Here is a 5,612-nt window from a genome sequence, read left to right as displayed (position 1 = left end):
TGTGTGTGTGTGTCTATGTGCAAGTATGACTGTGCACATCTGTGTGGGGGTTTGCAGATGTGCATGTGTGTGTATGCGTGTGTGAAGTGAGTGAGTAATGCATGTAGACAAGCCAAGTGTAAGAGGCCTAGCAGACACAACGCCCACATTTCCCCGTAGCACAGAGCCAGGGTGTGCGTGCAGCCGAAAAAGTTCAAACCAAGACCATGTCACACACAAACAGAAACACACACACACACACACACACAGTCTCACTCATTCACTCACACAAGACCAACCATGCAATGGAATTTACGTCTGCTCCAAAAAGCAAATAGAATAGAATAGAATATGGTTTTCAAAATTAAATTCCAGTGGTCAATTTTTCTCACAAGCAAACAGGAAATGTAAATAATATGGTGCTGTTTAAATGAATACGATGATTCACTTTATGGCTTGTTTGTAATCTCTGTACATACAACAGCACACAGTTCAGTTGTAATCGTCAAAAATCAATTTAAAATCAGTCTTGCTTTTCAAAGTCAGCAGCAAAAGTTGCATGAGGTCAGCCGTTTCAAAAGATATGAGTACTATAAGTACTGTGTTTTCTAATGAACTAGCGTTGCAAAACTTTGCATGACTTTATATGACACCACAGTGAAAATTTGCCATTGTGCTGGCCCTCAGTTATTCCTAGAGGCAATGATTTGGAGGAGATGATCTAAAAACTGTCCAAAAAGCTTCTCATCATGACTCCACGGTCCATGCTAATATCTGTTGGGGGCTTTCCAAGCCCCATTTAAAAACATTACCACAATGCATGGATTCACCCATTCAAACCAGGAAGTATCAAACAATTCAAGTTGTCAGGAGGAGTAGGGGCAAAAGCGATGAGGGAAAACTCAAAGACTACATCTTTAACGCTCATTGCAAAACATTTGACTACTGAATAAGATTCACAAAGCAGCATCTTACACATGCATTAACATCTGTATGCATTGCTGTCATGAAAAACTAGCATCAGGACATATATGATGCCAAGCTGCATAATCAGCATCACACAGATGACTGTATATTAAAATTAGCCATTGGACGCTAAACAGGAAGTTCCTATAGCTTCATTAAAATATAGCTTTTTTTTTTTTTTTTACATGGCTACTTATATAAGAGACTGTCTGGTGCCTGGTTTCCTTTCTCTAAAATAGAGAAACTAGTAATTACTGTGCATAGCCTTGAAATGCTATAATCATCTGTCAAGTGTGTGCAAAAGCTCTGTTCTTCCTTGCAATCTATTCAGCCTTCTATACAAAACAATGTCTTTTTGAATCTGGGAAAAAGCTGTCAGTTGATACTGATAGCATGTTTCATTTAGTTTTGAATAGTTTAGCATTTAAAATTATTAGGGGCATCCGGTACCCATCTGTAACTTAGAGTCCAGCAAGCAAAAGTACAAAAACAGGTAACATGCATCTCTCAAAAATGTGGTCTTAAAAAAGAGCAACAATATTTATTCCTCTTGGCCCAGCCAAACCACCGACGTTTGCTGTCGGAAACGATTGCATTTTAAAAGCACATTGTTTTCCTTTGTGGTTCGAGAAATTCACTTTAAACACTGATAATGAAATATGAGTAATGAAAAAAAGAAAATGATGACACTTGTGTCAAGTTGATGCTTGCATTATGACACAGTTTTTCAAGCCTGTCAACAGCATTAGATAATTCTCTGTGAAATGTCCAACTGCAAATAGAATTTAAAAACAAGACCTGTCAGGCATTTCTGATTCATGCTTTTCCAATTCTTAACCGACATACAAGGCATGGAGGAGCTTGTATGTGTTTCTGTGTGTTTTCATATGTGTAAGGTGACAGGAGACAGAAAGTGAGATAAATGAATATGACACTATAAGATTGACCCTGTCTTTGTCACACACATTTTCACTCTTTCTTCCTCTCTGCCCTGCTCTAAATCCTCCGTGTCGGTGTGACATCCATCAGGTCCCACAATCTGCTTGTGAAGCCTTTAACCTCCCAGTTGTGCACTAATCCCACCACTGAGATTTATCATCTTACACTCATATAAAAGCTGGTGTTACACTCGACTATAACTGCATAATTATCCTCACTGTGGAAATCTGAGGTCTGTCTAATCTGTCTAATCAACCTATACTGTTTTTGCATCTGTGCATTATAAGTTTATGACATCTTTTCACGCATCAGGAAACTGAAAAGATCTCTAAATGACCTCACTGAGCCATTAGGCCCTTAATTACTGCTTTAAATGATTTCTCTCAGAGCTAAAAGGGTACTTATTTACACCAAATATGATAATGAGGACAGAGGTGAAAGCAAAAAGATGGTATTCTTGCATGATCAAAAACCCCCAGAAATTATTATTAGCTGATAGGCTTCAAAAGTCTAATTTATAAAATGTAAATTTAAAACATTTATATGCCACATCTTATTTACAATTGTATTTACTTTGGTGGAACAACTTCAATGGATACCATTATAATCAGGCAAGTCTTACTATCAAATGTATAATGCAACCTGTTGAGATTTTCTGTCCCTTTCTTCTTCTCAGTCTCTTTTGCCTCTTCCTTTATACCCCAGGATAAAAGAATCACTGCATCAGGACCATCTGTCTGCACTTTCATTTGCTAGAGTAGGTTTATAAAGAAGGGGAAGCATCAGTCATGTAAAAGGTTAATCTCTAAGCATTCTGCAAACATATTTAGATTACTATTTTGATATAATGCAATGCTAATCCCTTTACTCTAACATTAAGCATCACAACTTAATGCCTCACTCCAATTTTTTACCTTATCCCCAAAACCAAGTGTTACGCTTATTGTCTCTGACTCAATCTCATGAAGCCTTTATGGCTATCTGTGTCATGTACCGGGTCTATGACTCAGTGTTTCTATGTTTCTTATGTTCTTATTTGGTATCGTTTAGTTCCTTGTTCTTCCCAGTTTATCCATTTGTATTTCTAGTTCTGAGTTTCTTGTTCATGTAGGTTATTCCATTTTGTTCCTGCCTGCGTAGTCAGTCATGTATGTTAACTTCTATCTCCATGTTGAGTCATCTGTTTCCCAGTCATGTCTCTCGCGCCCTCTGTTCCCTCTATTCACTCAGTCCGTGTCTCAGTGTGTTTCTTGTGTTTCCTGTTTTATTTTGATAGTCCCTTGTCCTGTGTTCACTGTGTTCAGTTTTGCTTCCTTCCTGTTTTATTGTGTCTGATTAGGTGCAGCTGTTTTCCCTTGTGTTTCCCATCCTGTCATTAGTCGTTAGTCCTCTGTCTGTGGTCATGTTGTCCCTCATTGCTGTGTGTGTTTCTCTGTGGTCCTTGTTTGGCTCACAGCTCCTAGTTCTTGTTCCCAGTTCAGTTCACCCCTTTGTGTTTTGAGTTCTGCATTTGGGTCCTACTAATGCCTGCCACACAGCTACATCGTGTGAATCTGACAAAGGATTTCAGAAAATGCTGATCTAATGAGATTTTCCAGAACACCTATCTCTTGGGTTTACAGAGAATGGTCTTAAAAAGGACAAAGTATCTAGTGAGTGGCAGTTATGAGTGGTTAGAGTAACAGGTTTCACATGTTAACGCATTTAAAGTGAGAGAATTAATTCAATTTAAATACAAAAATACAGTAAAAAATGAAAAAACAACTTCACTTTCAGTACATTTTGCTTGTTACACTTTTGTTTGTTGCACTCTATCAACCAGTGATATGACTTTTACAGAAAGGTAAGCACATCTCAGAAAAACAGGGTTATGTCTTGATTTAAAGAAAGTTTATTATATCACATGTTTACCAAGGTAGTTAGCAGGAGGAAACTCATCTGCTACAAAGATAAATAACTGAAGCTCATTTACCTGCCATTGCTAGCTGTGTTTGTTTACGATAAGCAGATCATAACTGATCTCAGGGCAGTGAAAGCTAGAACAATGGCAGCTTTTCTTGCATATCTCCCTTCGTCTCCCATCAATTTATCCACAATGTTTATCCATAATGTGCAAGCGCAAAACACCAGAAAAAAAAAAGATTACTGGCCTCTGCACCTGCCCAGCTCAATTATTGTTAAAGGGAGCGGACACGACCATGACATGCAGACATCTACAGTTTCCTATGTACATGAAACAAGTGGAGCTTTCACACACATTCATGTGATGCAAAAAAAATAAATAAATCAAACAAGCAGGCAGACAAGTGACTGTAGATTTTCCTTACTGAACTTACAGTGAGCTTCATTAGAGAAACAATTCAGCAGGAGAAAGACTCAAACATAGAAAACATAGAAAAATTCAAGTCTGAAATCCAAATTTTTCATCCAAAAACAGGTAACGGTCATACATCGTGCGGCAGTCAGTAAGACAACTACTCCAGAAGAGGAGCAGTTAAAAGTCTAATAAACAGTTGAGAAGTTCGTACACAAGAAAACAAGAAAAACTAGGAACTCTAGAAAGCTAGAAGAAATAATAGCTAGAAATCTTGAGTAAGGAATCAAAATGTTCCTGCAAACGAAAGAATAACTGCAGGTATAATGACTAATTACTGGTTGAACACAGGTGGCAAAGAAAGTGGGGGAAACAGAACAAAGACTGAGGAATAAGACGAAAATTTCAGGAAAAAATATGTGACTAACACAAACTGAGTAAACAGTAAAAACTAAAGTAGACCAAAAAAATGATCTCCTGCCTCCTTTAACCAATCACTTTTCTTTGACTTCAATGAGAAATGTCAGGAGGTCACGGAAAGGCGTGACGGAGAATTTATAAGGATTTTACTCATGAACGCTCATTTTGCTATGAACTGTGAGACAAAATTAGCCCACCTCCTTTCATAATGGAAAGTTCATTGCTTAAGGAAGCAATAAAAGAAGCACTGAACCATCTTAGTATTTAGAGGATTTACATAGTAATTAGAATGTCTGTCACACGAATACTTCCAGGTCACTTCACTCAGAAGTCTTTCTAAGTGAAATTGACTATTTGACTGCATCCTAACACAAGGATGGAAAACTGACGGCAATATGCAATGACTAAGAAGCTAAGCATGACATATCTAAACAGTAAACTCCACATCATGACAAATAGTCTCTCTTTTGGCAGCTTGTGAAATGTCAAACAGTATCAACAGAAGCCTCACTTCTTGATGCATTCTCAATCATCCAGGTAAGTAATCTCCAAAAAGTTGATTCTCTTCATCTGGATGTAGCGTTTTCACTACATCCAGTGAGATGCAGTGAGACCACACTTGTGACAACAGGTCTCACCAAAAATCTCAGCTGCACAACTTTTTGACACACTTGTGGTTACGGTAACTAGTAACACTGAAAATCTTACTAGTTAACTCCAACAGTCAAAACACTGAACTTAAACTCTAACTAGTAAAGAACAAAATGCAGGGATGTTCCGGGTTAGGCAGTAAATTGTTGTATCACTAGTAAAGGAGGCAAGCATGAAGTAGTCTGAAATAAGGAATTACACTGAAGATGATGTTGTTGAATGAAGCATCTCAAGATACAATTCTGATGATTAATATTAACATATGTATATGCATAAGTATTAACATATGTATATGCATAAGTATTAACATATGTATATGCATAAGTATTAACATATGTATATG

Source organism: Pundamilia nyererei, unplaced genomic scaffold (assembly GCF_000239375.1).
Source record: "Pundamilia nyererei isolate P.nyererei 1_Seehausen unplaced genomic scaffold, PunNye1.0 scaffold00026, whole genome shotgun sequence".
Taxonomy (NCBI): domain Eukaryota; kingdom Metazoa; phylum Chordata; class Actinopteri; order Cichliformes; family Cichlidae; genus Pundamilia; species Pundamilia nyererei.
Note: the sequence above shows the minus strand (reverse complement) of the source record.